The sequence below is a fragment of the Rousettus aegyptiacus genome, unplaced genomic scaffold (assembly GCF_014176215.1).
Source record: "Rousettus aegyptiacus isolate mRouAeg1 unplaced genomic scaffold, mRouAeg1.p scaffold_m13_p_17, whole genome shotgun sequence".
NCBI classification, from domain to species: domain Eukaryota; kingdom Metazoa; phylum Chordata; class Mammalia; order Chiroptera; family Pteropodidae; genus Rousettus; species Rousettus aegyptiacus.
In genome coordinates, this window is record NW_023416292.1 from 31,006,170 (window position 1) to 31,031,875 (window position 25,706).

The window sequence follows — 25,706 nt, forward strand, 5'->3', positions numbered from 1 at the left end:
CGACATTTTCCGTTCACGGTCCTTCCTTGCAGCTCCGTTCTCTAGCTTGAGTGAGTCGTCCTGACCAAATTTGCCTGTTTTCTGTCCTTTTGCTTGTGATTTGACTGGCAAACACATAGGGTTGTAAAATTCCTTTAGTAGAGAAAAAGTAACTTCTGGGCTAAAAAGAGATGATTCCAGTTGGGCCAGGGAACTTCTGTGTTCCCAGGAGACCCGCCCTGCCCCCGCCGCCCCGCTCAGTCATTCCTCATCCCATTATCACGTAGGCCAGAGCGCATCAAACGCAAGCACGCATGCGAATCATCCGAGGACCTTGTTAACATGCAGAGGCTGCTCTAGGTGGTCGAGGTGGCTGAGGTTCTGCATGCCCCGCCCGGTCGCCTGGGACCCTGGCTGCTGGGGGCCTGCTGGCAGTGCCTTCAGGGCAAAGTGGAGGCAACCAGAGCGCTTGCCATTTGCATCTGAAGAGCTTTACGGATCACAGCAGCAGCGGGACCCCAAGAAGCTGACCTGGGAAGGCCACAGAGCTGAAGAAACGTTACTAAGCCTTCCTGGCCTCTGTCTCAGGTCTGGCTCCCTGGGGAGTGGGCTCTGAGATGGAGACGGAATGCAGGCGTGCACCACGGGACCTCGAATGACGTTTTGCTCAACGCTGCTTAATCATCATGGCGATGAGATGTCATTGGAACGTAACTCTTATTTATATCAATTAGCCTGTGACGAAACTGGTTGCATTATATGTAGTTACCGCTGTAGTTCCAAGAACCTATCAATGATTTTGAATGAGGACTTGCTGTATTAAGTGCTCTAGAGAGTTCTACCTGTGCAGGAGGCGGAGGAACCAGCTGGGTGGTCCGGAGGCGGCCTCTCAGCCTCGGACTCCCCGGTCCCCCGGGGCCCTGCGGCAGCTGTTGTCCTGAGTGGAGATGAAGGGGCCAGGCCGTTACATCCGGATAAGCCTTGACCAGTCGTTGGACACAGGCTGCTCCAGGAAGGGAGTGTCACCTTGAGCGAGGGGACTCTCTTCAGCCGAGGCGCTTCCTGCACAGGGCTGACAGCTGAGGCGGTTTGCAGGCACCACGTCTGGCAGCTGACGGGCCATCTGGGCAGAGTGTCACGTTGCACGCCCGGTCTCGGACTCCCCGTCTCCATGCCTCTCGCACTGATGAGCTAGCTCAGAGCCCTCTTCCTTTTCATGCTGATTTAATCATCCTCGAATATAATCCCTTCTTAGTACCTTGCCCTGGAAAGCTAATTACGGTTGTCACGTCCAGCCTCTAGGTGAGTAGCTTGCATTTTTAAGAAGTCCTGGGCTCGAGTTTGGAAGGGCTGCATTTAATGTTTCCTCATGGATTCCTGCTAAATCAAGGGTTCTGGGGTGGAGGGAGGGACTTGAGGCTTAAAAAGAAAAGGACACCCTTTCCTGCAGAAAACAGAGAGCCTGAGGCCTTTGTAGGTGGAATGGAAAGGAGAAGGGTTAGGACTGGAAAAGTCCACAGGCTGTTTAATGATTTCATCTCGGGCCCCACTGATTGTGGAACATGAACTTCAACCTCTGCTAAATATAGTTTGTACCCTGAGAGTCCTTCACACTCTAGTAAAAATAGCTGCACACTCGAATGGCTCATGTGCCTGATAACCGCAGGGAAAAGGGTTAAGGAATTCTGGGTAAGGGAAGGGAGAAGGACCATGAATCCATGGGGTGGGGGATCTGAAGCCGCCTTGCCTGTTTGAATATTCTGGACAGCAGTGTCAGAGAGGTGCCGATCAAAGTGGCAGCAGGAGGCAGCCGGATCGGGGACAGGCGGTTCCTTGAGCAGGGGCTGCATGAAGCCCACCGTCGCCTCCGCCCAGTATGCTCCTGCCTGAGCTGGACTGTGCTGTCTGGGGGACAAGCTTCCTGCCTGGGAAGATTCTGCAGCTGGAACACTGGGAACCCCAGCTCCTGGGTGGAAGAAATGTGGGCACCAAAGGGTGTGGGTAATGGAAAAGAGCCTGAGCCCAGGGAGCTGGCCCGAGTGCGGGCAGGGGCTCTACGCAGAGGCAGGCACGGGAATGAGAGACACCCCCATCCGCCCCACGACGCGCACACACACACGCGCATGGGGCGGAGGCAGCCCCCTTGGCTGGAGGGGGGCCCTATCATGCCGCCACTGAACTCAGGCCGACGCCAAACAGGGGGCAGGGGGCAGGGGTGCCAGCGGAGGAGGCACGAGTGCTGACCTCCTGCCCCCACCCCCCAACTTCCTTCAGCTTGAAAAGTGTAAAATAAAGAAAAAACACGCCTGGAGAACGATTTCTGCTTTTGTGGCTAGAGTGTCTCCAAGATCCAAAGGCGTCAATCGTCATTTATCTATTCTACCTCCGCGCCCCGCCTCCCGGGTTCTCCCCACGCTGTGTGCTCAGAGGTGAGGGTGGACGTGGCATGCAAGGCCCCCGAGAAGGGCTGTGCTGAACGACCCGCGATGTCTTACGAGGGCTGGTTTGGCAGGAAATCACCTCGTGCGGGTAGATGAGGCACAAAGCTGTGTCTGGCCGAGAGGAGACCTACATCTCTGCCCCTAGCCGATCTCCTCCTGCTGGCACCCTGTCCTCTAGACAAGATTCTCCCGAGAGCTTAATGTTCACAAGCGGAAGGCGTATACAGTGGAAGCGGCATGCACGCTGCCCGACCCGACAAAGTGACGCGAATCGCCGAGCGGGCAGAACCTCACCCTGGGGGACGAAGTGTGCCCAGGCCCCGCCTGGCGGCGACCGTTTTTCCCAGCAAAAACGGAGAGCGCGGAAGGCAGCAAAGACTCAGATACACTGATCCTGCACCAAAGACCGTTCTCAGTGCCAGGGCCTCTTAGTGTCCCCACGTCATCCTTCCTGGATGGCTTCGGGCTACTTCTTTAAAGGAAAGAGGAGCGGGATTTATTGAGAAACTACTACGTGCTTTATGTACTAATCTAATGCCGACAGCCACCAATGAGATAGGACGGACCGACCTTCCTTCCTTCCTTCCTTCCTTCCTTCCTTCCTTCCTTCTTTCCTTCCTTTTCCTCCTTCCTTCTTTTTCTTTTTTTTTTCTGTTTTTTGTTTGTTTGTTGTTTTCTTGTTTTTAACGTGAGGGAAACTCGGAGAGAATAGTTACCACTGTTAGGGTTAGGGATTTCCAACTCAGTTCTGTCTGAAACCCAAACCTTGCTCTCTGGTGGTTCTCAAGTCTGTCTGTCCACACACATCGCCAAAGGAACCTTGGGAAAAAGCCAGTGCCTGGGTCCGACCCACAGCCGAATAAATCAGAATCTCGGGAGGTACAGCCCAACATGGGTGCTTTAAAACATCTGAGCGGTTCTAACGCATCCGGGAACGAGAACCGCTGGGCTCCCCCAGACTGCCCCCTTCCCATTTGGTCCAACCCCTGTGTTCTGGCCTTCCTCCCACTCTCTTCGGCTTTTCAGAAAGACCCCAACCCTGCCAGCTGGTCCACAGAGACCCAACGAATGACGGTGACATATGAAAGCCTGAGGATCCCTCCTTTGAGAACATGCACGTGCAGGAGGTAACGGGTCCAGGCTTTTTAGCCGCGTGTAAACGTGTCTGACGAGCACTCCGCGAAGCGTCCCGTAAGCAAGACGGCAACTCCGAGGGAGGTTTACTAACTGCCTTGCTGTTACTGCGTGAGGCCGTGAGCTATGCGTGTGGAGCTAGGAACCTGGCTTTCTGGTGTCTGTCTGCCTACTCGCTGGCTCTGTGATCTGAGGAGAATTCCTTTACCCACCTGGGCCTCAATTTCCTTTCTTGTAGAAAGAATGTGGGTGTAGGATTTGATAATATCTGCCATTCCATCGGCTACCAGCGGATCATGACATTGCTACTTTCTCGAAACCCTGCGATAACGATCTATGAGGTGGCCGCATCGTTTAACCAGGGACTTTATCTTAAACGTGTTTCTATCTCATAAAAAATTACGAGGACACAAAATGCTGTTTTCCCTAAATAATAAAAAAAAATGAGGCCAAGCTCTCTCTCTCTCTCCTACCAACCTTTTGAAAACAAACTGAGTCGATTTAGAGAGTGTAATGCTCGTGCTTAGATGTTAATTATAGGTCCCTTTGGTGACATGTGTGACCTTGACTTTTAATTATTCAGGAGTGGCGAATACAGAGCCTAAAGTGGGTTGTTAACACAGGATGCTTGGAAATAAGGCAACCCTTCTCTCTTCCTCCCAAAGCAGAACGCATTAATTAGTTTTTGGCGTGAGGATTAAGGACACATTCGCCCTGAGAAGATTAATTTAGTCCAGTGGTGTGGTTCTAGAATCGAGGCATTATTCATACTTGCTGACAACGAGTATTAGAAGGAGTCAGAGGAGGCAGAGGACGCAGCCCCAGGAGGCTCTTGTGGGTTTGGCGCTTGTACAAGGCGGATACCAGGAGACCCACTCATAGCCCTGTCCTGGGTGAGGGACGCCGGTGGCCGGGTGTGGCGGACCCGCCGAAGAGCGCCAGACCCTGCTGACAAGCTGACAACCGACGGCTCTGCTTGCTAAGCCCGATCTTGCTGGGGAAGCTGGCCAAGGAGCCGACGATTCGTGATATTGATTCTGCCTTTCTCAGCGGAGCGTGGAGGGAGGGGGGTCTCTGGGTCCCCAGAGGTGACCCAAGGGAGGCCGCAGAGGGGTGGGGGGAGCCGAGGAGGGAAGGGCACCGGAACCACCCACTCCCGTTGCAACCAGAGCGGCTGGGCTTTTACGTATAGCAGAGGGCGCCCTTGCAGGATTTCTTTGGGAAAAGGTCCCACGGCAAACAAACAATCACAAAAGGACGCTGCCACCTCCACAGAAGTGGATTCTGACCTACTTCCGCCAGGAAGGACTGAATCAGCGTCTCGGCCTGAGGAGAACGGCTTTCCCACCTCCGGAGCAGGTGGCAGAGGGACTTACACGAGTAACTCCACCCCGCGAGGGTTTAGTTACCCCGTAAAACACGGTGGAGAGAAGCCTTCCTTATCATCTGGCTTGAGCCCTGAAGCTCGGCCTGAGGTTGGCAGGCGGGTGGTCGGACTCACCCGGGGAAGGTCAGAGGCAAGGTCACAACATGAAAGAGGGAGCTAGGCAGCTCCCCCGACCCCCTCCGTCCCCTGGGCAGCCAGGCCTCGTGGCTTGTCTCCCTTCCCTTCTGTTTTGAGACACCCACCGTCTTGGGAGACGGGTCCCTTCAGCCTTCACATTCCAAGGAGTCACCACGAACTGGAACGAATTGTTCCGAGGGTTCGCGGGTTCTGCCAGTGAGAATGGTATGTTCCAGCCCGGCGTGCCTGGGGGCCTGGGGGCCCGGATGCCACGGCTCAGGGCTGCGCCCGAGGGCCCGCGAAGCCACGGCTCCCGCAGAGGCCTTCTGCCCCGTTCAGGCACTGTTTCCACGGCCTGGTGGTTTTAGAATTGCCTCCCCCGACCTTGCCCCCGCCAGCCGCAGTAAAGGTAGGTCTACGGGGTCAGAGTCCCATCCGTACACTGTGTTTCCGTTCCTCCTGACTAAACAGTCCCGTGGTTTCCCGGCCCGTGACAGTCCTGTCACAGCCCCAGACCCTTCCTGAACGGCCGCGGCCCGGGCACGGTCACCGGGACATCAGGACAGGGGTTCTGGCCTTTCAAGAGTTAGGTCACAGGTTTTCTTCTCAGGAAAACACCTTGGAGGACAACGGAGGCTTATTAAGTATTCGGCGAGACCCAGGCCCCACGCGGGTGTACCTCACTTTTGCATCCTATAGTCCCCAAAATGAGAGAGAAGGAGCCTCTCCTTAAATTCACTCTTTGTGGGGGATAAAGGGAGAAAAAAATACGTTTAGGATTGCCCCAATTTGTCTGCTTAGGCTTGTGTTTTTGCAAGTGCTAAACTTCCGCTAAGCAGAGACGGGGTTATATGGGGTCATCCTTGGGCTGCAGTCTAAACAGTGAATCTCCCACATCAGGTGGGGCGTCTCGCCTCCCAGTGACCTTTCCCAGCTGCCCCTCTGCTGGTCCGTCCCACATAGAAGCGGCGCAGACGCTGTTCTGGTTTCCCAGGTTCGTAAACCTGCCTCTTACCTGGGCTCGCAGGGCGGGGCTTTGCATCTCTCCCCCAGTTCAGGAACCTGCAGCAGGAGAGGCGAGCGCCCCGGGCCCGGCTTCAGCGGGCCCCGGATGCGGTGCGGTGCTCGACCAAGCCCAGGACAGCTCAGGGTGGCAGGAAGGAGGATTCTCGTGGGCGTCTTGCTCGTCTTAAGGAAGAGGAAAAGGAACAGTATTTGCTTTTGTGCCGACTCATGGCTCACAACATCTTTCTCCTGGCAAATGATCTCTAAGCTTCGGCAAATCCAGGGGCCCCATTCGTGGAGTCGAGGCCCACGTCTGCGGGATGAGCCACGGGGGCCGTTGCCTCTAGACACTGTGGCAGCTGAGCAGCGAGGAGGGGGCAGTGCTGATGACCACAGTCGCCTCCCGGTTTAGATCAGCTCGTGCGTCCCTTCTAACTGCCCACACGGTCCCCACGGCCTGTTGGCAACGTTTCCGTGAGCTGTTTCTACCACCTGAGCGCTGTGTTGGGTGCTGCGGGCACCACAGACCAAGGCTGACCTCGCTGTCCATAGAAAACGGAGTTTGCTCGCGTACGGATGTCACGAGAACAGAGAACGGGGGCCCTGCTCATGTCATTAACCTTGACTTCGGCGCCATTAGTGACTGCCGTAAACACTGTTTTCTCTCACGCTGTACGCTCCTTGGGCTACTTCATCGCTCCCAGTAGCTCTAACTGCCACCTGTGTGCTGAGGTCTTCTAAACCCATGCTTCAAAGCTTCTTCGAGACTCACACGACTAACTGCCTCTTAGAAGCTCCACGTGAGTGTCCTATAGATCCCTTGAATTTAATGTATCCACAATGTAACTCGTTACCTTCTTCGAGCCCAGCGAGCTGCTTCCACCGTGGTGCTTCTGGTGGGCTGCACCATCATCATCTAACACACATACTCAAGAAAGAAACTCAGCCACCAGCGCGGGCTCCTCCCTCTGCCAGCCCCTCTTGGCATCACTGCCTGCTTCAAACGGCCTCGACGCTTGTCATCTCCTTCAAATAAACAAAACGTAACCGAGCAAATTCGAAGATCTAATTGGCTTGATTAAGCGATTCAAAAATCAGGCATATTGTAATAACTACGTATAGTGCCACATGGGTACTCGCCTAATTAGGGGGAATCACTCGTAAATTATGTAAACGTCTAACCACTATACTGTACACCTGAAACTAATATAAAATAATGCTGTCGACTCTGATTGAAATATAAAAATTAAAAAAAAAAAACAACCCCACAAAATCGGGCAACATTTCACCTGGGAACTGGAAGCATGCTCTGAGAGGTTGTACAAAAGAAGGTTTTCATAGGCAGAAACTTGGGGGCAGGGGAGTTCTTAGCTGAAGAATAAAAGGATTATTTTTAGGCTGGTCATTTTCTTTTGGGGGGCAGAAGACGGCAAGGCCTTTGTCATGCGGCTTGCCTCACCCCTATACTGATCAGGAAATTTCAGACAGATTGGTTTAAAGTTCCACCCCTGGGAGAGACCGAGGCTCTTAAGTTTGGGTTTGGTGACGTGGCTTAGCAACAGTGACTCCATTTTGGCCTGTTGTTCCCTTTTTTTTTTTTTTTTTAACAGCACAAAAGGCCCTTGTTATCAAGTCCCTGCATATGTTCATGTGACCCGTGAAGGAGCCTCAGCCGAGGGTAACTTCTGGCGGCTTCCGGAATCAGCTGTGTTTTGTTTTTCACGCGGCCCGGCCTTTACTCACTGGTTTCTATGCTGGGAACACCTGTCATTTCTGCTGCCGCTTCAAGACCGCTCTGGCGTCATCTCCAGAAGGCCACCTCTCTTCGATGCCCTATCGCGAGAATGAGTAGTTGCTACATTTCTGTTAGGGGCTTACTGCTTTGATAGATTTACATATCTTTTTCTCATCCTTTCCACATCCCTGTTCAGAAGGTAGTCTAGCCCTGGTTTAATCATAAAGAGGTAAAGACACCTGGGAGCGTGTTAGACGTGCACATTCTCATTCCCGCCCCTTGTGCCGGATCAGAGTCCCCGGGGGTGGGACCCGGCATTCTGCATCGGATGGAGTGAGTCCCCTGGTGACTCTGCTGTGCACTGAAGTTTAAGGAGCTGGGAAGCACAGAGCCTCCTGAAGTCGCATGGCCCGCGGAGAGCGAGATGGGAGGGGCTGGCCCAGTGCCTGAAAACCAACTTGATGTCTCTCGAAGAGAGCAAAGACACTAGTTCAAGATGGAAATTACCTGGGGGATGAATTCTAACACATGGGTGAGGTAGGCACGCGTGAGTTACAATGAAATGCCCTGCTGAATTCTAAGGAAATCCTCTTCGAGACCCTGACTACAGGCTATATACCGTCTTGTTTGGCGAACACTTTGTTCTTCGTAAAGGGTCCCCTGGAAGAGGAGTGAGTAGGGGTAGACTGTCCCAAGTCTGTGTCGCCTTTTCGGTAGCCACCCACATGTCCTACAGGGTTAGCTGGTGTCCCCACTCCCTAGCTTAGGATTTGCGTGGGCGTGGCTGGGGTGGGTGCAGGGTGGTGGTTCCTTACAAGTACTTACTCTTCGTTAGAGTCTCTTGAAGTTGAAAATCTTTCCTCCTCAAAGGCACGCATGCGTCTCTAAAGGCGAAACTTTAGGCCCACGAGGGACATTTTGGAAGTAGGAATTCTCCACTGAAAAAGAGGACAAATGGGTCAACTTATGGGGCCGACTCTGGTTATAACCAAGAAATGACCCAGAGTATATTCCAAACTATCACTCCTGCTGATGATGATGATGATGATGATGGTGATGGTAGTGGCTACCATCTATGAAGCATCATTTTACAGATACAGATATTGAAATTTGGAGAGATAAAGTAATTTATCCCAACTTATATTGTGGAGCCATGGGGTCTTTGCATAGCAAACAAATAAATAGGAAGGAAAAAATCTTTTTTTTCTCCTACTAATCTTTAACAATTAGAGTCAGTGTCAAAATAAAATTTGGCATTTCCTTCAATCATGAATGTAACTCTCAAATCACTGTAGTAATGACCAGTACCTGGATCTACATCTATAATAGGAATTGCAGATAATTTCATGCCATATTATAGTTGTGAACATCTCAAAATATCTTTTATACTCACCATCATGTCAACAGTTTGGCACTGATTAACCTGCCTCTACATCTTATTACTTAATGTATCAAAAAAGGTAAAATATTACTATAACAAATTCATTTTTAAAAATATTCTGACAACTGTTAACCTAATTTCAATTATATTTCAGTAAAACATGTTTCTTCTAGAATCTTATGTTTCATTCTAGTACTGGGAAACAGCCCACAGGCTTCACAAGATACTAAAGAGATTAGTGATGATGAAGAAGGAAGAAGGAAGAAGGAGAAGGAAGAAGGAAGAGGAGGAGGAGGAGGAGGAGGAGGAGGAGGAGGAGGAGGAGGAGGAATGAAAGAAGAAAGAAAGAAAAGAAAAAAGTAAAAGAAAGAGAAAAGAAAGAAAAAGGGAAGCACCCCCTGTGAATGGTGGAGCCGGAATAGACACCCACCTCTCGCCTTGGTCTATGTTGGCCCAAGGTTAGCAATAAATTGGCGATACTCTCTGGCAATGCTCAGAGTCAATGGCCAACACAGAACTGGTCAGACCACCAGGCACAAAGGGATTGTCGCTGGGATAAGGAGTGACTGTGCAGGTTTTAGTCAGACTCTGGGTGAGTCTTTTAACTGCATTCAAAATGCTTTGGTGGTTTGAGAATAAATCTATAAGCTTCTTTTCCCATTACCTCTGAGGGAAATTGCAAAATCATTGGCAACATTTGTAATAGTTATCGAGTGCCAATAATGTGTTGGTTTCTATCCTGATGCATTAAGAGAAATTTAGTAAATATTTATGTAGCATTGCAATGCACAGACATGGTGACGGGCACCAGAAATCATGGGGGGAACAGACAAAATTTCTGCTTCAGGTGGACAAGTCCGACAGGGCAAAATACAGGCAAAAACCTATATTTAGGCAAGAGTATGTTCTAGCTTGGGATAAACCAAGATGTCTGTGGAAGTTAGGGATGGAGGAGGCTCATTTTAACAGCATGGGAAAGGGAGACTCAGAGAGAGAAGGGGTTGGCTAGGACCATGGGGGGTAGGCAGGGCAGTGGGCTGGGGGAGTGCGGGAGGGCTCTAGCCTTTACAGGAAAAGGTAGAGCATTTTTGGAAGAACCATGGTTCGATATGGAAATTTGAAATTCTGCAGTGGCTTACAAGACCCTGCACATGGGCCCCATGACCATTCCTTCCTCTCCTGCTGCTCTCTCCCCCTCTGCTCACTCGCCCCAGGTCGGCTGCACCGAGGATGTGCATTTCTGACAAGTTCCCAGGTGCTGCCGACGCTGCCAGGTGGGGGATTCGCTGTGGGAACTGGTCCACTGTCAGCTTTACCTATCTTCTGACCACCTGTCTCCACTGGCACGTAAGTTTTCGTGTTTCGTTCATTGCTGCATCCTCGGTGCCCGAGCAGGGGCTAGAAACTTCCGAGCCATTTGTTGAGTGCAGGAGCGGGTTTAGCTTAAGTACAGGGTGTGTTGGGATGCTGGGGGTATGCAGTTGAAGTTAAGTTTGAAGAGGGAAGTTTAGGCCATATCCTCAACATACTGTTACAGGAATAACACTTTGTCATTATGAATACAGCATTTACTGCAGCAAAACCAGCTACCATTTACTGAGTGGTTCCACTGTGCCAGGCCATTTAATAGTGAGGTTCAGAGAGACTCTATGACTTTGGTTCGTCTGAGATTACACAGTAAATATAGTAAATGTTTCAGCTAGGGTTTTAACTTAGGTCTGTCTGACGCCAAATGGGTGGGCTTAAACACTACGCTGCAAAGCCACCTAATAATTGAGTTTTAAACTTTTTTTTATCTTGAGATCACTTTAGATTTACTGGAGAGTTGCAAAGATGCTACAGAGGGTCCCCATGTAACCTTTACCCAGCTTCCTCTACGGCTGACATCTTCATGACCATAACCACGCTACCTTTATCGAAACTAGGCAATTAAAGTGGGCCCAATACCATTAACCTAACTACAGGCTTTACGTGGAGTTCACCATTTCCCCCCTCCCCCACTATAATGTCCTCTATTTGTTCCAGTATCAAACACGAGTCACCACAGTCGAGCAATTTCCGAAGACGTGCGGCGGACGCATTCGAATGTGGGCCGGGTGGCGTGAAGACCCGAAGATGGCTGACATGCGGGGCAGCCCTCGAGGTTCACGTGACAGGGAGACAGACACAGAGGAAAGGGGTCCGCGGGTGAGGTCCTGCCAGGACAGCAGGAGGCTCGGGCAGGCGAGGGGCCGGCGAAGGCAGACAGGCGGCCCAATCCTGGGGTCCGAGAAGGCTTCTCGGGACAGTCAGGCTGGACGAACAGCGTGACAGATGCCGCAGGGCACTGAGAATCCGCTGGGAGAAAGGCCGGGGGGTGACGGTGACTGATGGGAAGAAACAGGGAGAGCCTGGCCGGGAACCGGCGTGAACGGAGACATTGTGGGTAGGTGCCAGGTGCCAGGGACTAACGAGGCTGCCTTCCGAGACGCCAATGCAGCCAGGTACATGTTTGGACTAGGATCTTCTGGCAGGAGCATGGAGGTCAAACGTTTGTCCTCTGATAATCAACCTAATTGTTTAGTCCCTTGAGTGCCATTTTATCATGCTTACACGTGGGAGGCAGTATAGCACCGTGGCTTGTAGCATGGAAGGAAACCATCCGGGTTAGAATCCCACCCGACTCTCCCGCTTTTCACCTATGTGACCCGGAAGTGTTCTTACTTTTCTGCGCTGTATTTTTCCCATCTGTAAAATGGGGGCGATACTAGAACTCGTCTCCTAGGGTTGGAAGAATTAAACGAAATGACAGCTCTAAGGCACTTAGCACATCGCCTGCACACAGCACATAGCCAATGAACATCAGCTGTCGTTATTTAATTGTGTCCATTTCACACCTTGGTTCTATTTTTTAGAGGAAACCGAGAAACCTGAATAATAGTTTCAAAGAGAGCTTTCGTGTATGTGGACTCATAACACCTTCAGCATAACGAGTCGTGCCCATTTTATAGATCAGGAAAGTGGGGCACCCCCAAGTTGAGTGACAGAACTAAGATCACCTCACAATTAAGGGGAAGGGCAAGTTTTTGCTTTGAGTTAATTCACAGATTCTCTATGCTGCAGCTGGAACACTGACCAAGGTTCATTAAAATTGTGAAACAGGGAAAAAATGGCCGATTTTTTTGGCTCTTCCCTAGATTAGCCTTGAACAGCAGTTTTACTACGTAGAGCATTTTATGGGTCTGCCTTCCTGAGGTGGAATGACAGACTTGCGAACATGCAGGCGACTTGCAAACGCAGGTGGATTTCATTTGCTGAGGGCCAAAGAGTCCCTAGAGTTGACAAACTGTTAGCTGTCATTAACATGGCTGGCAGATTTGGGCATTGGAGATGGGTCTTAGGGGTGGATCAGGCCAGAATCCTCTCCCTGTGTGAGCTTGGGTGACTGCATAAACTTTAGGAACCTCAGTTTACTTATCTGAAAGACGGGGATTCTAATTCTGACCTCTGATGGTCGTAGGGAGGTATAAAAGACATTCATTATACAGACCTTAGCATTCTAATGGTGTTCATTGAGAATGTGTTATCTTTCCCCACTCCATCTCTTTCTCCCTTTCTGGTAATTGTAGATCATCATCGGTGAAGGCCAGGAAACGGCATAGGTGCACAGGGAACCCTAAAAAAAAATGTTTTACCAGAGATATTAAATGTTAGGTAGGAAGAGACCTTACAAGGCAGTACTTGGGCAGCTAATAAAAACCAAGCTGTGTTTTCTCCATTAAAAACTCTGGAAAGCCAGAATTAGATATTGCAATTCTCACTTTACGTCTGGATTTTATTTGTGTTAACTGGGGCTGAAATTCTGATTGCCTCGGTGACTCCGAGTGTCTCCAGTGCCTGATGCCGTCATGGAGGACAGTGACTGAACAAGTAGGCTGGACGGACCCCACCGGAAAGCGAGTCTTAACAAGAGGAGGCTGCAGACTAATCGGCGTGGGCCCAGAGCCGAGTTCTGTACCACTTACATGTAAGAAAAAGTAAGAATGAGTGAGTGAGTGAGAGTGTGTGTGTGTGTGTATTCTGGCACAGACACGTGTGGGCTGTCCTACCCTCCCGCCTGAGCTCCCAGAGTGTCACTGCCCTCGCCTGAGCAGGCCTGCCCTTCGGCGGGAGCTGTCTGTTCAATGACAGGGTAGAGCAGAGAGGTGGCATTGGCTGTGTGGGCGCTGTGACCGGGCTACCGGGCATCGACACTTGAACAGAGGCCCCTGAGTCGGCAGGTGCACACACGCTGAGGTGCGCCGCTGCAGGAAATGCCTGTGTCCTCTTCATGTGGCCTGTTTAACTGCACCCGAATGAAGCACCTAATCTCAAGCACCCAGTGGAGAAGAGGTCAGTGAGAAGGAGCCAGTGCCAGGCAGCCAACCCGTGCCCGCATGTGCTATCTTGTTCCCCAGGCCCTGAGCTATCTCATGTTGCTAGTAGCTCGGCCAGAATAGTTAGCTGTGCACTGGGGCTGGCAGGAGGTTCAGGACAATGTTTCACTTATCTTCAGGGACTGGCTTCTTTCCATAGTCTTTCCTCTAACATTGAAAAGGAATTCCAGATCTGTCCCGAAGAATGGATAAATATTATTGTCTTCACCTTACGTGGGTATTTCTCTGTCACTCATGCTTGACAATGGACCTCGCTCTTGAGACGAGATGTGTGTCAGGGAGACGGTAGTGGTCAGGGAAGGCTTCCTGGAGGAAGCAGCACATGAATGGAGGTAGCCAAATGCATCATGGGAAGAGGGGGACCATGATGCATCTCTGACCACATTCAGAGGTAGAACAGGCAGCCTGAAGATGGGCTCAATGGCTTCAAATAGTGTAGTACGGACGGGCCTCATTGATAATTTGGTGGTTATAGCTTAAAAAAAATGAACCTGAAAAGCATTTTTAAAAATGTGAAACTCTTAGTGAATAGGAATGTGGTAGAAGTAAAGTACCGAGGAAAGGCCAATCAATGCCAGGTAACCAGAGTGTCCACCTCTCACCTGACTTTTACTTCCATACATGGACCTTCGTAGGCGGAGGGGCCCTGCCGGACCTATATTCTAGTTGTTTTTGTCTCTAGTCAACCGAAATGAAAAGTGATTTAGCCTTTTTCCATCTCAGTTTCCACATCGGTTAAATGGCAATAATTATCCCTGGTTGGTGTGCCCTTTAAGAATCTGGTGGAGATAAAAGGGGATCCCGTTGATAAGAATAGCGCGAAAAAGTTAGGAAGTACACAGAAACGGGTGTGGTGGTATGCTTTTAACGGTAAAGCTTAACTGCCTCAGGTTCCACTTTTGCAGAATTTGTGATTACTCTACATAAAAAGGGTAGGGCAAAAGCTTACCTTTGCCCTGTTATGAGAAAAAGATGCATTCAATAATTGAACAATGCAAATAATACATGAGTGATATGTTTAACCTACTTACGGGAGCGATCAGGTTTCACACACTTAGAAGCAGTCACTTGCACATTAAAAATTCACGAGCCCTTCTTCTGTGTTCTCCACTGCAAGCCGTGGAGTGCCTTGACTTAGCAACACTTAACTGCCAAAATCAGAAACAGCACTGGAAAGGAACTTTTAGCTCACCTAACCCAAAGTTCTCATTTTACAGACGACAAGACTGACTACCTAAACGATAAGGAAGTCGTCTGAGCTCTCTCAACCCGCTGGAAAGACAAAAATTGGACCCAAATCTAGCGTCCGTTGTCATTCCACGCTGCCTTCTTCGTTGGGCTGGTTAAAGGCTAATTTTCCAGTTCCACAGGAGCTGGAAAACTCCTGTTTTCTTTGAGAGGAATCTTACACAGATACACAGACCCACCAGCTATGAAGAAAACAGAAACGAGCTTCGCTTTCTGCCTCGACCAGCCACGGATCCAGGTTTTAGAGCAGGCTTGAAGCTTTTTCGATTTGAGGGATCCTCTGTAAGAAAAAATAATCAACATTATGACTCAAAAAATTATGACAAATATATTTATGTAAATTGAGAAAACTTGCAATTTTATTACTTTATTACAAATTAAAATTTTTAGGTTGACAGATACCACAAATTTCACACATCCAGAAAAAGAACAAAATATTTTTATGAACTGCCTTATTATTAATCTTATTACTGCCTTTTATTACCTGCATGTCTTTAAAATCCTTTAGTTATAAAAATATCTTTTGGTTACAAACTCTTTCATTACCTGTTCACTTGTTAAGTTTTGTGATATAGCCTAATGGGAGAAGAGAAAAATAATTTAATAATATTTCCCTCCTTCCTGAAGCCTCTAGAATGGCTGATCAAAATTTTTTTATTATTGATACTTAAAAAAATTATTTTAGCTTCTTGACTTGTTATTGATAATGTCACATAAATTTGTATGATTGTATTCGAATTTGAGAAAACAGCTCTTATTCCTGTCATGTATAAACTGTTACAAACGGATTTGCTTTTGTTCTGCTTGGAGTATATACCCTACAAATGTGAAAATTCTCATAAATCCTATGTCTCGCAATTTCCATTAAAAATAACAACAAAAGGAGGTTGATTTTTTTTTGTAATTGTATATATTACAACATCGGGCATCTTCCCGATAAGAGAGGATTTCCAATCTGTTGGGTGTTGTGATAACTGAATTATCCACTTAATAACTTTTCACATTTGATGTTTGGAAGACTTTTCCATATATTGTCTCTGGCTCAGTACATTTCAAACTTTATTTGTCCTCCACTCCTCTCATACAGCTGGTGGGGGAGCTGAAGGACATGCTTACACTTCCACATGACCCCAGGCCCTGTATCTGAGAACCGAGATGGTGAGTGATAAGCATGTTCCAGAAAGCCACTTCTGCTCTGGGGTGGCTGGCGGTTAACAAAACCATATCTGGAATTGACTGTGACCCACACAAATATATCCTCGTAAACCCAAACTAAACCTGTCCTTTACTCCTCCTCCCCTTAGCCCATTCCGGGAATGCTTGGGGCCTCCCCCGTGTCGCCCTGTCGCCCCACCTGAAGACACAGGCCATCGAGTGGGAATCTGGATAAAAACAGCAGCATTCTTATTCAACTGCAATAAAAATGCCTTACGTTTGCAGATTTTACAAAAACGCGTGACCACGTGAGCATACTGGCAAGGCTCCTCCCAGGCCTCGGAAGGGCTGATGCAAACGAGGGCCCTGGAACCTTAAGCTTCAGTGGCTTCATGGTGAAGTTGTGGTCTCTAGTTCAGCCCTTCGAAAGCAAAGCCAGGCCCAGAACCCTGACAGACAGCGGAGTTCACGGAGCCTGAGCCCCTGCGCGCAGCCATGCCTGAAGTCTGAGTCCATCTTTAGACGTTTCACGTGTATGAGCCAATTGGTCCCCTGATGTGCTTAAGCCAGTTTGCAGCTGAGAGAGTCCTGAGTGATACGGGAGAGAACCGAACAATGCGAGAGGATCTGCCGGCATGATCAGAGTGGGAAATGAGGAAATGTAAAGGCTTCTGAGGCCGCCTGGCGCGGTGGACGGCAGCCTGGAACCTGGTTTGGGACAAACTGATCTGAGTTTTAACACCGGTGTATCCATTTCCGAGACTGATAAATCTGAGAAAGCCACTTAAACATTCAACATAGATGAGCTTTCCCAGCTATAAAACAGGAAAAGATGACATACCTCGCACATCCGTTGTCAGAATTAAGCGGGATGGCGCGTGCAGAATTCCTCACACAGAACTTGGCAGAGCGTGTGCCCTTAATTGACCTTATTTCTCGGCGCCACAGAAAACCACTGATCAAAGGTGCTGCAATAAAAATGTCCGGATTGACTACAAATCTACCTTGGATTTCTTCCTTACTGCCTCTTAACCTTTATCCCTTTTGCTTGGCGTTTATTCCTAGTAGTTTCAGTTGAAAATAATACTAGTTGCCATTATTGGAACATGTGCCTTGTTTGTGTGCTTTACATATATTATCTCGACAATAATGATTGAAGCAGGCAGCACCATTTCACAGGTAGAGAGAGATGCGTGCCCTTGTCTACACTGCTAGCTGAAGGCGAAGCTAGGAGGGCATCCAGATGGAACTGGCAGGGGGGGAGAGACCTAGCGCATTGTTTACTGTCGGGCTTTTTCTCTCTCAGGAGAATTATGAAAGACGTACTGTTGTTTTGAATTTCAAACCATGGTTACCTGTGTAACTAAAGAACCCGGAAGTCCTTCCATAGGAAAAAGTGGACCCCGACCCCGTGAATGCCAGACCCAAAGAGGTCTCCAACTGCATGTCCTTCTGGGATATAGGTATGATGATGTTCTTGAACGTCACACAGGTGGGTCCAAAGTTGGGCTTGTAGATGAAATCTAATTTAGAGTAAACGTAAAAGTAACTGTTTTGGAATTATAGAGCTGGAAGATGAGATGCTTGCTGAATGGACTTTTCCTTCATTGTTACACAAATCCTCGAATCAAACCTAAACACTCACCGTTGTTATTATCATCACCCCCTTCCTCCCTACCCGCCCGATCTCTTTCTTTCTTTCTTTCTTTTTTTAATATGAGAGGCCCTATTCTGATTAGCTCCACTGTCTTCACTAGGACATAAAGGCGATTACTTTTGTTCCTATGGAAACACAAAAGTTGCCAAGACGTGTCTGAGGATGTTTGCTGCAACCTTTTTGCAAGCGCAAAGAAGTGTCCCTATTGCTGATGTCCACTAATTAGGGGGTTATTTAAATAAGTGGAACACTCTGCTGCAGCTGAAAAGAATGAGATAGATCTGCGTACGCTGACACGAAAAATGTTGGTAATACCTGTGTGTTTAAAAAGTTGTGCAATACTTAGAATATAATCTAATTTATGTAATAAAAAAAAAAGCAAACCAAATTACCCATCTGTATGATGGAAAAGTCTAGAACAACACCGACCTCGTATTAGTGGTTTTTGAGTTACTGTTTGGAGGTCACAGAGAACATTGACTTTTCACTTCAACATTTCTACATAATTGTGAAGTTTTGGGTCTTTTCTTCTTACGATTAGCCAGTTCTATTTCTATGTTCAGAAATAACAGAGACTTTTAAAGATTGAAATAAACATCACATTGATTAAAAACCTAAGAGGACCAACCAAGCTCTTAATCGGTATCGTCATGAACGTTAGTCTCTACATGCAATGTCTTTGGTCCTGTGTTTATTTGCACAGCCCACCGTGGTTTTCCTGATTACTGATGTTTTAAGAAGTCTGTCCCTTTTCTTACAGACCCCTGGGTAGCCATGGGGACGCACCGCTGCCCCTCCACCTGTGCGAGCTGCTCCTCGGCTTGCTCCCCCTGTCCCGTCTGGAACCACACATCATGCTGCTGCGACTCCACTCTTTCCCCATCTCTATATTTCTATGTCACATCTGTGGTCCCCAAGTAGATAAAATCCTTCCTTTACATTTAAATCCTTAAGATGCATGCTTTAACACGTCTTCTGCATCTGCCTCTTGCCAAGTGCTGTGAGGGGAGGTGGCGGGCACAGTCTCTGTGTCCAGGACCCACAAAGCATCCTGGTGGAGACGGGTAGGTAGAGACAGTGACAATATGAGATGACGCCTGCATTGCTACTTCTTAGCACCCGAATGTGTGTATTAGGTATGGGGGGAGGGGCGCTGTATAAAGACGAATAAGACACGGTCACTTTTGCGTCTTACAGTCCCTTACATAGTCTTACAGTCAAAGCAGCACTGTCCGATATAATGCAAATCACACACGTAATTTAAAATTTTCTAGTAGCCACATTGAACAGGTAAAAAGAAAACAGGCGAAATTCTAATCAGATATCAGCTAACCCAATCTATCGAGAATGTTATCATTCCGACATGTAATCAACGTAAAAACTGAGGGGTTTTACATTATTTTCTCACACAGTCTCTCGTCTGGTGCGTCCCTTACATTTACCACACGTCTGCCTGCGGACGAGACGCTGTTCAAGTGCTCGGCCACGTGTGGCCGCTCCCTGTCATCCTGGACGGGGCAGATCTACGGGGACGACGGGCCTCTAAATGCATCATTTCGCAACGTACTGAGAGCCCCCACAGGGTGCACCCAGGATGTGTGGGCGACGGACCTCACTCCCGGGGTGGGGTGTGTGGGGAAGAAGGTAACTGCCGGGGAAGGCTTCCCAGAGGAAGAGGCATGTGGATAGAGCTGGCAAGGGGACCGCGTCCAGATGTGGGACAGGCAGCCGAAGGCAGGCTGGACGGCTTCACACAGGGCCGTGCAGACCGGGCACGTCACCCGCTTGCTGCGTATAGCTTAAGAAGTGAGCCTGAGCCCGAGCCCGATACCATGCGCTTCGTGGAGCACCTGCCCACCGTCCTGTCCTGCTGCGGCCTCTCCCGCTGAGCCGTTTCTCCACATTTACGTGAGAATCAGAGCAGCGGAGCCGCTTGGCGGATGTGACGTTGATCTCTTTTATTTTTTTCTTTTCAGTGTTTGTCCAGAAGCATGAGCTTCTAACCGTGCCCGAGCCTTGCTGCGTGCCACACACGAGCCAATGAAGATACAGTCTGTGCCCTCCTGGGACTCACTTGCCCAAGCACGATGGCATTGCCATTCAAAGGGCACCTGTGCCTCCGGACCTGCAGCACGGATGCCACACATGCTCAGCTCGCATCCGGGTGACGGCTACACCTGGGGGACGCCGCCTGACGGGAATGACCTTGGACAAGTCTCACCACCTTGCCCCTTGGATGGTCCTCTCCTCCTCTGTGAGAGCAGGGGCTGGGAAAGATGGCGACTCTCCCAGGTGTTGTGACAATCTGGAACAAACCTGTGCCTGAACCTGTGCTCGGCAAAGTCAGCCTCACACTGTCCCCACCCCGTGTCGCAGGGTACACCCCGAGCCCCAGTCCCCGGCGCCCAGGATGCACACGACCGTGAACACTCCTTCCCTCCAGCACTCCGCTGTAACCTGCCTGCTGAAACCTGTGGAAATCTGGTTTCAGTCACGTTCTTATGCAACAGTTTTCGCCCATGCTCTGCGGCTGGTGCTTTAAGAAACACAATCTTGCCAAAATGCATCATGCTCCGAGCGATTCCTGGGAACTGAACAGACCAGTTTGGTGAGAGGCCCAGGGCACCTTCCATAAGGGCCTGGTCTCTCCCTCCTGCTGCCCCTGCACGGGATGCGTGGATGGCAAACCAGGAGTCAGGTCAGGTCACGCACAGCATGAGAAGTCTGAACTCGCTGAAGCTGCCTGGGACGGCTCTAGCGTATCCACGCCTTGGCCCCGGCTCTAATAATGCAGTAATAACCAGCTTCTAAAGCACACAAAGGCTTTTGGAAAGCTGGAGATAAAAGCGACTTTGTTCTGTTCTTGCCCAGTACAGCAGACACCCACAGGTGTACCCACAGAAACTGGCCACCGGGCTGCAGGATTTCCCCCCTTCCTGCTTACTGAACAGCTATAGATAGCTTGGAATAAAAACGGCATCCAGAAAACACGCTTTAAGGAGAAAACAGGGCGAGAGAAGGGCGTGCTGGAGAGCTGGGTGTGCTTTCTGCTGAGCTCTTTTCTTCCCTGCAGGATGCTGTTGGCCTCTGCAGGATGCTGCATCCACTTCATCAAAAAGTCATCGTGGGCCCAGGGTGAGCCTTAATGCAGTCAGAGCGTGGGCGGCGGTGGAGACAAAGCCATTCTCCTCCCACTCTGCATTCGGGCTGCATCACGCCTGCTGGAGGGGGCGGTCCCACGGCTCCTTCTCTCCCTGCCATCAGGGCCTTGTCCTCCCGACCCCATCCTCCCTCACCCTTTCCGCGCCTCCCATCCCCAGGCTCCCCACTGCCCCAAGGCCCGGGTTTATACAGCTGGCATCTTCACCCTCTGCTGTCCTTCCGCTATACTCATACGCAGAGTCCAGTCTGAGGGCTGGGCGGCAGAGGGGGTCCACGAGGATGGACCCACCTGGGCCTCATATTCAAGGGTAAGAAACACGAGCCTAGAGAGCCAAGTGGCAGGGCCGAGGAAACACAGCTGGTGCCACGCCGAAGGACCCTAATCCGTGTGCTTACTGCTCCGTGTTGCAACAACAAAATGCTTTATTTATAACCGTGAGAGTCAACTCGAGGAGGGTGGGTCCGCTGACCTACGTGGGACACAGCTTATTTATCTAAGCTGTGTTTAGGGTTTGGGCATGCACGCTGGGATGGCGGCTAGGGCGGAACAGAATTACTCCGCAGAACGGAGCAGGGGAAACGTGGGGGGGACGAAGGGGACCCAGGTGACTCGGCTGAAGAGGAAACCCCTGGTGGATGTCCAGAACATGCGTGTCTCGTGGGTTGTTTCTTGTTTACTTGTTTGCTGCGGGTTGTGCAATGTCGATTCCCTCAGGAAACCGTCAGGACACTCGACTGTTCACGCGTGTTATGAGAACGTTTTGAGGGGCCGTGGAAAGAGCCGCTGAGACCTGGATCCACGCCGACACGGTGTGAAACTGACACCCGCTGCAGATGCCTGGTTGGGAGGACGATTAGCTGACATCCGGGTTCTACCTGTGACATCTGGGTTCTACCTGGAAGTTCACAGAGGGCCCTGTAGAGCTGATCACGCCTGGGGTTGTACAGGGAGGTGACATTCACTGATCTGTAGTTGTGACTGTCCTTCCAGCTTCTAGACTGGGCGGAAGCCTCCTCCCTCAGACTACCCTGATTGCTAGTTTTCCTTCCCGAGCCCAGGTGGCGTTCGGGTTCTCTCAGCCATGTGTCGCTCGCGCACGTACAATCCGCCGCGGAGGAAATGGGACAAACGCGCTTCGGGGCTGGGAAGTGAGATGTCTCCGGGACCTTCGTCATTTTTCAAATACCATATTGATGGTGTCTCCTTCCTTCTCCAAACTACCAAGGGTTCCTAGCGCCTACGATGTCAAGTCTAAAGTCTTGATCCCTTTATCCAAAGTTGTGTGCTTTCTGCTCTTGACTTACATCATTCGTTCCCTCATTCATTCGCTCGCCAAATTCCAATTTGGCTCATTTAAAAAATTAAGGTGTTCCAGTCACATTTACTTCCTATTAAAAAAAAAATCCCTTTCTGTCTTTTCCCTGAGCCATCCATGAGAAATTCAGTCTTTGTACCGCCGTCGAATTCCTCTTCCCTCTCTTCTTGCCTGGTTTAATCTGTTTCAGTTGGATTCTCAGGCTGCAAGGATCAGTGTTCAAACAATTGCCAGGAAAAGAAGGTTAAGGGGTGGCCATAGTTTTAGAATGTACATAGATTTGCGCAGAGTTGCACATAGATTTTGACTGGAGCCGGTGAGACGTCAAGTTCTAAGGTGGTCTTAGGGACTGGCCGCTCTGCCTTCCATTTCGGTAGCGTGGTCTTGTTCTTACGCTGCGGTCACTTACACTGAGCGCTCGTGGCTCCTCTGCTGACTCTCTCTACTCATCCTTTCAGTTTCCTCGCGACTTTGGCTCACACGAGGCTTTGGACTGACCTGAACTCTCCTGGTCCTACCTTGGCCCAAGGTAGCACCTGAGGCAAGTCTTTTGGTGCCCGTGTGTACAGCCAGATCTCCCATTTTGGTTTCCCGATTTCGGATTCCAGAAGGGAATCTGATTGACATGGCTTATCTTTTTACGCTGATCGAAGTCACAGATTTCAGACTGCCGAGAATGAGCTACCCTTCGATCAACTTTCTCTGGTCAGTAGACCTTGGCTGGTGGACAAGGGTCCAGTTCCAACCACGGAGACTGGAGTCGGAGTGTTTCCGCATAGGCCGCAGTAGGTGGGAGCTGGCCATCTCTGCTATAATGACCTAAAACCCAGCTCAGGTCATATCCCCTCTGTATTTCTCTTTTTAATTACTTCCTCATTTATTTGGTACTTACAGTATCATAGTTTCAGTTATTTATTTGTCTTTTGTTACCCAAATGACAAATAGCTTAAGGTCTGAGACTCTTGAAACAGAGGTCCAAGAATCTTAAAAACAAGGTTAGATGACCACCCAACACGAATTCTTAGTGGCGTTATGATTTCAAATATTCTCTACTGCTCTCCTTAGAAATCACTGGAATATTTAAGTAGTTCCGGCCTTTTAGAACTTACACCAATTTCTCAGAATATCTGAGCTGGAGGTGACGTGAAAATTCCATGCTCTGATTTTTGAGGCTGAAAATATGTTCACAAGGGATAGAGGATTTCGGTAAAGGTGGTGATGGAGGCCAGACACTGGCGAGAGATTACAGAAACAGAGGAAGTTGGACTTGGTGACACATTGACTATACAGGATACGGAAGAGTGTGAAATCTATTAATGGAGTGACCCATGGTTTTGACTAGGGTGATTGGGTGGAAAACGGGAAGGAAATCGTACATTTAAAAAACAGGAAGAAGGTTGAATGGGATGCATATTTTATGGACCCTTCAGCACTAAGTCGATAAGTATTTACTTAGTACCCACGGTATGCCGGGCACCAGGCTAGCGCTGGTGGCATCAAGATGCATAAAACACAGTGCCTGCTGTCAAGGTGTTCTGTACAGAAAGGGGATCGCTGCGGAAGTAAAAATATAGAATGCAGTGCGATAAGTACCAAAGTGAAGAGAGACCCGTGCAAGACACAGTGTAGACCCAAAAGGGGAATAATCGAGACTTCTTGGGAAGGTTATAAAACTTTTAACAGAGGATAAGACACTTGAGAAGGGTCGCGAAAGGTGATTAGGGAGAGAAGTTTTACTGTCAAAAACAGCATTTGAAAGATCTTGGATACATCCAGAAGAAGCGATAGAAAACAAAGATCCATTTCTGAAGAACTCTCTACACAGCAGGCTGACGAGTCTGGATTTTATTTTGCAGGGAAGAGGGAGTCGGTGAAGAGTTTTAGCACGGTGGTAAGGAAAGCAGACTTGAGGCTATGAAATGATCGCTCAGGCGGCAGCGCAAAGTATGAATTAGATGGGGATGAGACAGGAAGCCAGGACGGTAGTCAGCAGATTATCTCGGCAGTTCACAGAAGGGATGAGAGAAGCTTGATCTCTGGGAGCTGAGGTGGTGATGGAGAAAAGTGAAGGCTGGAGAGACATTAGAAAAACAGAATGCATAGGACTCGCCGGATGGAGGGGATGCGGGAGAAGGAGGAATCTTGGGTAATCTGGCTGATGGTGATGATAATAACCAGGCCCCAAAATACGAAAGTTGGTTTCGGACAAACTGATCTTCTCCACTAGACTGCTGTTTCCTTGAGGACAGGGACTCTGCCTTGTTCACTCTCACATTACCTGTGACTAGTACAATATGTGGAATGCCTAATGATTAGAGAGCTTGGAACGTGTGGGTTTAAAACATCTGACATCCAGGTAGACACATCCAGTACTTAGCTTTGAAATCCAAGGGGATCTGAGCTGGACAGGCACATTTGGGAATCGGCATATATAACGGTGAACAAGCTTATCCAGGGGCACCATACGGTGAGACCAGAAGAGGACAGAGGACATTGAGGAACAGCAATATTTAAGGGAAAGATAGAAGAGAAGCCATCTGCAGAACTAGGAACATGGTGTCATGGAAGGCAAGGCGGAGAGAGTAGCCAGAACTTGGAAGAGGTCAACAATGTCAACAGCCACCAGATTCCAGAAAGTGCCACTCCAGTCACACTGGTTAACTGGTTTGGTCTCAGAATCATTGACTTCCCATCAAACCCAGTCTTTCCGGGTATAGTCCAGGCCCCTCGCGTCAGTTTCTTAATCCAAAGAGCTATAGTGATGAGTGACTGAATCTGTCCTGCTTTCCATACAGCACTCTTGTGAGGGTTAAGGAACATAACGTGTCAGCTGCTCTCAAAAGTTTTGGTTTCAGGACTCCTTTATCCTCTTAAAATTTATCAAGAACCCAAATAAGCTTTTGTTTGAATGTGTAATATTTTTCAATACTTAACATATTATAAATTAAAACGGAGAAGTTAAAAAAATATTTAACTCACTTAATATTAACAACAATGAACCGTTATACGTTAACATGAACGACCTATTTCATGAAATATCACCACACTCTCAAAAACAACTTAGAAGAGTGATATCATTTCGTTTTACAGGTTTGCAAATCTCTTCAGAGATCCGCAAAGTCTCCTAGCCTGGCTTAGTAGAGACAGTAAATTCTCAGATCTGTGTCTGCATTTAATCTGTTATGATATCACATGCTGTGTAACCTCTAGAAAATTCCACTGCATTCTTGTGAGAGAATGAGAACTTAAAAGGGCAAATGACATCTTGGTATTATTATGAAAACAGTTTTGTCATTGAGGAGTCCCTGAAAATGTCTCGGGGACGCTCGAGGATCCCCAGACCACACTTTGAGAATCACCGATGTGATATGAATTCACTTTGGAAGCTAGAAAGGCCATACAAAGCTGTTATGATCGCCCTGAAAATCTATGCCTTAGGAATCAAAAAGAGATCTCTCTTACCTGGCTATGATTTGCTCCTAGAGGAGCATTATGCATGCATAACCCTGCTCCAAACAGGCCCTTGGGCCCAAACAGAGAAACAGTTTCCAGCCCAGATTTCTTTCTCCTTCCT

General features: G+C 49.0%; 1 long non-coding RNA gene across 1 annotated transcript; it reads left to right on the forward strand.

The window, feature by feature from the left end:
- Positions 1–10,416: 10,416 nt before the first annotated feature.
- LOC118612910 lies at positions 10,417–15,722 on the forward strand. The gene is made up of 3 exons (XR_004955254.1): positions 10,417–10,526; positions 11,205–13,185; positions 14,812–15,722. It is a non-coding gene; the product is annotated as an uncharacterized LOC118612910 (long non-coding RNA).
- The last annotated feature ends 9,984 nt before the right edge of the window (positions 15,723–25,706 follow it).